This window comes from Tursiops truncatus, chromosome 6 (assembly GCF_011762595.2).
Source record: "Tursiops truncatus isolate mTurTru1 chromosome 6, mTurTru1.mat.Y, whole genome shotgun sequence".
Lineage (NCBI taxonomy): Eukaryota > Metazoa > Chordata > Mammalia > Artiodactyla > Delphinidae > Tursiops > Tursiops truncatus.
This window is the reverse complement of record NC_047039.1, coordinates 17,962,937-17,971,407: the sequence shown is the minus strand read 5'-3', so window position 1 is coordinate 17,971,407 and position 8,471 is coordinate 17,962,937. Positions and strand designations below refer to the sequence as shown.

At 44.2% G+C, this 8,471-nt stretch overlaps 1 pseudogene; it reads right to left on the bottom strand.

Moving 5' to 3' along the window:
* Positions 1 to 3,591: 3,591 nt before the first annotated feature.
* Positions 3,592 to 4,813, bottom strand: LOC101333986 (heterogeneous nuclear ribonucleoproteins C1/C2 pseudogene; annotated as a pseudogene).
* Positions 4,814 to 8,471: the final 3,658 nt, after the last annotated feature.

The following is an 8,471-nucleotide window of genomic DNA, read 5'->3' as shown; positions in this document are numbered from 1 at the left end:
GCGAGGGCTGCAGGACAGAAGCAGAAGACTGGAGAAATGTGCCTAGGACATCCAGCGGAGCTAGGAGCCATGAGGCCCTGTATAAGGACGTGGTTCCTGGAATCAAAGGACCAAGGCTGGAGTCTCAGCTCTGCCACTTCTGAACGCATGACCTAGAGCGAGACACCCAACACCTCCAACGCTCTTTTGTAGAATGGAGCTTGAATTTGGAAACAACCTAATGGAATCTTAAATATGAAGAGGCTGTACATTAACCCCTAAGAACAATGCAAATAAGAAACATTCCGATTTTAATGGAGTGAGGGAAAGTTGTTGTTGGCTGGACTTAGAGATGGAAAAGTGTGTGAAAATTCTCTGTTGCTGGGCCTCAGAATGGAGGGGCTTGGGGGGAAGGGGAGATAAAGAGTGAGGAATAAATTGTAGGCTCTGCACTCAACACGGTGTGGGAAGGGACCAAGAGGAGACCAGCTTGCTGGGAGTGATAGGAGCCAGAGATGCTTGGGGAGAAGGCTTTTTGTCAGCAGGCACCCCAAGGGTGGGTAGGAGGAGTTTAGATTTTATTTGCAAAATAGGGAGTCACTTGGATCCTCTCGAGTGGACTAATATGATAAACACAGCGTTTTAGAGGATCCATTTGTTGATAGCTAAAAGAATAGATTCATTTATTCATTCAAAGTTATTTACTGAGTATCCAGCCCTGTGCTAGATGCCAGGGACACAGTAGTCAGTAAACCCAGGTGAGGTCCCTGATTCACGGTGCCTCGAGTCTACTGAGGAACCAAGGCAGGAGGTGGCAAGTCAATGGCGGCTGGGAGGTTTCCAGGGTCCTGCAGTATTGAAGTGTGAGGTTCCGTTTACACTCCAGCTTAATCACCAAGAAAAGAGTAGTGGACATCTTGTAGTAGGTGTTGTCCAAGAAGATGAATATCCCAGTCAAGATTATTAAAGAGACTATTCCTGGTATCAGAGCAGACCCCCATCTAGTTGTGAAGCCCAAGATTTCCATGGAAAGCCCATGATGACAGAACCCAAAGCAAGGCAGACCTCAAATGGATGGTTTGAAGTTAGTTTCACCTTTGAGTGGGTTACATCTTTGTGCCTCAAGATGCTGGATGTGGTTTTCACCCCTAGAAGTCACCTTTTTGGGAACCATTGGCCTTACCTCTTTATTTCTCTTAATAACTAATTTCAGTTCATACCAAAGTACAGCCTTTAAGCATCTTCTCTGTACCAGGTGAAAGCGCTTTCTCTCAGCTCCTGGTCACTGGATATGGCTGAGTCTGATGTTTATTTACCAAATATTCAATCTGCACTCCCAAATAGCAGGACCCTGGTTTTTAGCTAGACACATTTTCTAGGAGGAAATAGCTAGAAAGCACAAAGGCTGCAGTTCTCAGCCTCCTGGCAGCCAGGTGTGGTGATGTGACTAAGCTCTGGCCAAAGGGCTGGAAATTGATGTCTTGTGTGGAACTTCTCAAAAGTTTCCTTCCTTCTCTCTCCATCCTTCTGCTGGTGACATAATGCTCAGGTGGGTCCACAGCTAGGGATGGTGAGCAAAGAGCCAGGAGAAACCTGGGTGCCTGATGATCACAGAGCATCTGTGTGAGACCAGACTCCACAGGTCTTTTCCTGGAAGAAAGACATACATTTCTATCCCATTTATAGTGCTACTTTCCAGGTCTCCCATTGCTGCTGAACTAAACTTTAACTGATGGATTGGGATGAAACATTTTTTTCCCCCTTTGGGTTCAAAATTCATCCTCTGATACCAGGTTGAACATCTCTGAATCTAGTCTTGGCAGGTTCCTGGGTCCATAACTCTTCTTTTCCTCCTCTGGGCACAAATCCTGTGAGGTACCTGAAGTGTTTTTGCTCTAAAAGTCTTTTTGTTGAGTTTAGAGGTGAAGAAACTTAGCACAAGACGTCCATGACAGTGATTAGCACAGGGCTTGTCACATAATAACTACTGAATAAATGTTACTTGAGACTAATTTGAAGAAATCTTCCTGCTTTCAGCTGACACAATTCATCTCTTCCCATTGTAAATGTCCCCCTTTCTTTTGAATCAATGACTTCTCAAAAAGATGCACATTTCTTTACAATTTCATCTCTATAGCTTTACTTCTGGGGAAATATATATATATAAAGGTTGTCTAAAGCCACAATGTTCTAGGCTAGGTCTCTTCTAAAACACAGACCCTCTGTTGTCTCAATACAAACATAGACCATATACAACCATAGTTAGAAAATTACTATGATTGCTCTGTTCTGACAGATTGATTCTTAAGTCACATATGATTTTGTGCAAGGGTTGTGCAGCCAAAATTCTGCTGTCTTATTTTCCAGTAGTATGACATGGACATCCATGCTGGTTCATGGGAGTTTGCCTCTTCACAGCCTCCTGGTGCCATGTGCGTTTTCATGGAGGCCCAGTGGGAATAGTGATTTCACACAATGGAGGGCACTCTGGCCGCACCTGCAGGCTGGTGGAGGAGCTGTTTGCGGACTATGGGCTACTTGACACTTCCTAAATCATACAGCCCAGGGGCAGGCACACTCAGCCCAGGACAAGGCCTCCCCGCAATTCCAATTAGTAACAATTGGGTACTTTCTGTGCTGGTATTGACTTTCCACAACAATATCTGATTTCAGAAGTGATATTGAAAAGGAAAATGAGCTCGAGAGTGCACTTCAGGCACATAAATCACAGAAATGGAAAGGCTTCAGTCCTCTATTTTTTTTAAAAAAGCATACAACATACGAACACTATTTTTTTTTTTTTGGCAAAAAGAAAACCTCAGACACTAGAGCCAAAATGAAATCATGACTTCACAAGCACTCCCCACACCCCACCCAAAGGAAATTATGGTTGGAATTTTAGTGTGCATTCTTTGGAGTTTTTCTGTAAGTGTGCATGTGTATGTTTGCGTCTATGCATCCTACATGGGGTCCCACTGCTGCATGGACTGTTCTATGCCTTGTTTTTCTCACCTAGTAACATTCCTTTCCTTGTTGTTACATCCACATCTGCTTTAGTCTTTTACTTGTCCAGATACAATGAACTGTGCTTTGAGGGGGTCTTCAGGATTCATCAGATAGTCAGGGACTCTCCAAGGGGAAGGAAGGGAAAGAAGCAACAGTTGGGGCTTCAGACCCCACAAGTGATATTAACCAGAGAAATTTCAGTTGTACTGTTTTGCATATTGGGCTTCCACAAAATTTTGCTTGGTAATAAGAATTGTGGGGTTGAGTATCCTCTTTAAGCCAGTGATACAGTTGAATGCTCTCATATTATTCTTTCTGAAATGCAGGCTCAGAAAGTTAAAGTGACTTCCCCAGGATCATAGAGAGAGTCCAGGAGAGAGCAGGCTTGAATCCAGGTCCTTAGGCTGTATTTCAGTACCTTTGATGCTCTACCCTCAGGCTCATCCTCTTTTCTTCCAAGATCTGGACACACCAGGCACCCATTAAAAGGAATTATCCTGTTTTGACCCTGAAATGAGGCAGAAGTTTATTTTTTTTAAAAAAAAAATACATACTTTTTATTGTTAAGTCATAAAGAGGTATCAAAAGCAAAAATTACAGGGTAAGACTTAACGTAACTACTAGGAGCATCAAAGGAAGTGAAAACAGGACTAGGTGCAGGGCAATGTGAATTAATGAACATGGGAAGGACAAGGATGGGGACAACAGTGAGCATGTGCTGAAGATACTAAGGGAGAGAATCTGGTGAAAATTTTGATCTTAGACAAGCACCTAGGTAAAGAAATAATGGGACAAGATTTCTAAACCCCACTATGTGCTTAAGAGTCATCCTCGCCATTGGCGCTGTCTCTGTCATCCTCTCCTTCCTCAGCCTCTTTTTCATCATCCTTGATCAACTTTAGCTGGTCATCCCCCATCTTCATTATCATCACCATCCAGTAGGTCCTCCTCCTCAACAGAGTCATCTGCACCCCCCTCAGACTCCATTTTCACATTAGTCTCATCTTTCTTCAGGGAGCTGCTGCTCTGCTCCTCTTCTGACTTATCATTCTTCATCTCTACTCCTTGTTTGCTCTGTTCCTTTTCGATTTTTTCCAGTAGAGAATCCACTTTTTGTTTTATCTGAGTCAACTCCTTCTTAGTGGCCTGAAGGTCATCTCCTTTCAACTTTTCAGAGTTAGAAGATCCCCACTGTCCACTCTTAGAATTGAAGCCACTTTTGCCCCTTCGTGAGGTGTTTCCTGATACACGCTGGTATTTTGAGGGCACTACAGCCTGAGCAATAGGAGAGGAGGAGGAACACGTGCTGGGTAACTGTACATCCTGTCCTAATAATCCCGTTGAAAGTCATAGTCCAAGTTAAAAGAGGAGCTGTACATCTCCGCTGCAGATCGTTTCACACCTGCTTTTCCTCGGTTCACTTTTGGCTCTGTGGCCAGATTAATATCTAAAACCTGGCCAGCAATCATTCTGCCATCCTCTCCTGCCACAGCAGCCCGGATATTTCTCTCATTAACATACTGAACGAAGGCAAAACCCTTATGAACAGAGCAACCCACGATTTTGCCATATTTCGAGAAGATTGCCTCCACATCAGATTTCTTGACCACAAGAGTATTGAGATTCCCAATGAATACATGGGAGTTCATGGAACGAGGATCCGTCTTGTTGGTAACATTGCTGGCCATTGTCTTTGATGGTAAGGTGCTTCACAAAGCTGAAAAATGTAGCTGAAGATCAAAAAAAATCTCACAGGAGGGGGAAGGGAGAAGAGATTCGATTCTGAATCTCCTGCTCCCGAGGTCTACGTGGAGAACCCGACTGCTGCTCGAGGTCCGCAACGCGGCCGCAACTGCTCAGCCTTCGCCTCTTCACAAAATAGAGGCAGAGGTTTTGTTATAATCAACACATACATCAGCTATCATATGTGTGGCCTACTTAGAGTCACAGGGTCTAGTTAGAGGTGAGGGGCGGAGCCATTATGGAGTGTGCTGTGGCCGAGGACCAAGCCCAGGACCTCCGTCTAGTTAGGAAGGGGGTCCCACTTGCTTATAGCTTACATCCAGACTGCTGTTTCTTTCATTTCATTCATTTAGCACCTGCTTTGTTAAGGGTATTATGTTTTCATAGATATCTTTCTATTAAAATCATAAATTCCTTATGAGATATGGATTATTCTTACTTCAGCAATGCAGAACTTGAAGGCAAGATGACTAGTCAGAGGTGCAGTGAAAGTTGGAACCCACAGTCATCTCTAAGACCGGTCCCCTTTTTGCCCAGCAAAGATCTCCCTCTTGGGCTTGGTCAAAACAGTGCACATCAGGTACGTGTGCAGCTGCCTTCTGCTCCACAGGCCAGTGCACTGCAGGATGAGCATCCCTGGTGTATGCATTAAGAAGGAATTCTGTAATTGCGTGTGGGTGCCAACACCTTGCTTTACTATCACCCTTATCACTGGCCTCCAGGCCATACCAGCTGCTGCAACAGGGCTGCCAAGAAATACCTTTCTTTTCTCTGGCTTCTCTCTTATTTTTTTTTAGAGCCCACTGGGCAGGACTAATATGCAGTAAAACTGATTTGTGTACTTTCCAGTCCTAGCTGAGGACAACAGCCGTGTGCTTTAGTTGGGAGGTACTTAATGAATGATTTATAAGATATTGAACATAAAACTTGAAAGATACATGGGCAGTGCTGAGGTGCAACATTCTTGAGAAACAGAAAATCTTAAGTGTTGATTGGCTGAGATGATCTAGAGGGCAGCCCAGGGTGGCCATCCAGTCATCCTGACACTGTTCTGGCAGATTCTCTCCCGACATCTGCAGCCCCTGATGCGGGTCTGGGGAAGAGACGGGCTGGGCAGCAGATCTCAAAGGAAACTTCTGCTTCACCTGTGACCAAGGTCTGAGGGCTTTCCTACCCACAACCCTCTTGGGGATGCAGCTTGCTTTTCTAGAGCAGAGTACAGTGTGCTGAAGGTGAAATATTTCCTGGGGAATGGCCTCTGCTAGGTAAATTGATCTTGCTATTTCCTAGAGGAGTTCATTTCAACAGTTCAGTGCAGTTTAAAAAAGCCAGCTGGGTGTTTACTATGTTCTGGGCAGAGAGTTAGGTCTAGGAGAGTAGAGATGAGCAATGTTGACAAGATCCCTGAATGCAGAAAACTCACAGCCTTCCCTCTGATATTTTCCAAACAAAACAAAACAAAAAAGCCAGTGTAGTCTAATAGAAAATAGGAATTCAGAACTATCTAGAAAAATTTGTCTGATTACTGACTCCTAACACAGTAAAGAGATCAAGAAATCATTGGTCTGAAAAGTTTTGTTCTTCCCAAATTCACTTTGAATACACATGAACCCTCTTTTTCATTTTTTTTGGCCTCACCACGCGGCATGTGGGATCTTAGTTCTCCGACCAGGGATCAAAACCGTGCCCCCTGCAGTGGAAGCATGGAGTCTTAACCACTGGACCACCAGGGAAATCCCTACATGATCCCTCCTGACTCATTCACTTAGGGTCCCACCAGGGCCCACCTTACCTTCTAGGCTTACTCTTGGCAGAACTATAAAATAGGTAAGTGGTCCCATGCCTCTTCCCTCTCAGAAGTCCTTGCTTTCTTTTCTACTCTCACATCACCTTCCTCCTCCAAACAAAAAAATTCATCAACTCTGCTCTGTCCGGAGTCCATCTCAAAGCTCCTGGACCTGCACCATTTTCAGGCCTCAGTGGTTTGCATTCAGATTCTCAAGGGCAAAATAGCTTTGAGACTCAGAAGTATGGCTTCCTTGGTGGTAGAATTTCAGTTGGTGGCAGCAACAGATGCTTGGAGAGAAAAAGAGGAGAGGATCCTCTCTGGCTCATTGAATCGTACTGCATGTCTGGACACCAGTTAGTGTTCTGATAACCTGGCAGAGCCGTCCTATTTTCTGCCCCTCCCAGACCACTGGAGTGGGTTCAGCTCAGGAACCATGAACGTCTGCTTTCAGGATGCAACTCACAGCCTTTTGGGCCTACAGTTCTGGGCCCATCCCAACCCTTGATTCTGGGAATCCAATCATAAAGGAGAAGTTACCAGCCTTACTTTAAGAAACCTGGCTATTGCAAGTGGAAATCTAAACTTACCCAAAAGGTGAAATGGGGAAAATCTTTGTTTATTATAGAAAAGCAAAGACATCTGACACATTTGCAAGAGTTCAGGAGAGAAGGGCCGTGACTATGTGCCAGGCCACATGTGGGCTCATCTATATGCTCACAACCACTGTACAGGTGAGAATTTTGAGGACCAGGGAGGTTAAATGACTAGATAATTGTAGCTGGCTCGTCAGTGTCAGGGTCCAGATTTGTACCCAAGTTGATTGTCATTCAAGCTAAGCCAAGTCAGCCAAACTCTTCTGAATGTTTGGAGTAAGGCATCATCTGTGCGGAGGAAGGTGCTGCCTGGCCCACCTCCTGGGACCACATTGTGGCTTCCTGGCTGCCTGCCTTCACTTCCCACCATGGTGGCCACTTGTTCATTCTGCACAGCTCTGGTCAGTGAAAGAAAGATGCAAGCTAATTAGCCACATTCCTTTTTTATGAAGGGAGAGAGAGACCCAATAATAACCTCATCTTTTTGAATAATGGCCACACTCTGGCCCCTCCACATGCAGCAGTTCCAAGGTCAGAATACATTACAGACAGCATCAATATCTCCAGCAAACAGTAACTGACCACAGCCAGGGCACTGTGATAGGCCGCAGAGAGAGGAGAATATTGGAAGCTCTTGAGAGGTTAGCTTAAAACAATTTAACTACAGTATGCTGAGGTCGACATGTGCTAGATATTATAATGGATGATAAAAAGATTAAGATACAAGCTGGATCAAACGGTCTTATTGTCTAGTTTCAGATGTAGGATATATTAGTGAAAACTGTATTAAAATATAAGATAGCAGATAAGTAGGGATTGAAACACTAAAAAGTCAAACATTGGACTTGTCCTCAGGAGGCCTGGATTCAACTCTTAACACTGCTACTAGCTGTGCAGTCTTAAGCAAGTCACTGAACTTTTCTGAGCCTCATGTTCCTATATTATAGAGATGATAATTCTAACCTCACATGGTTATTTTGGGAAAAAAATATGATAACTGTAAAATTAAATTTTATATCTGCTATGTAGATATAGATAAAAATTCAGATATATAGCTATATTAAGGGCTGAACGTGCTGGTTAACTTTCAAAAACAGCCTAAAGCAACCATCTATTTGGCTTACACTTTTGTGAGGTGGTAATTTGGGCCAGAATCAGAAGTATACTTTTCCGTTGGTCTTGGTTGATCTCTGCTGGGATCTCTATGCATATCTGTGGTCAGCTGGCAGGCTGGCTAGCAGCCGGAGGATCTAGGATGACCTCACTCACATGTCTGGTGGCTAGCAGGCTGTTGACAGGGGTGACCTGGAAGAGTGAGTCATGTTTCTTTCATCATCCAGCAGACCAGCTCAAGCTTCTTT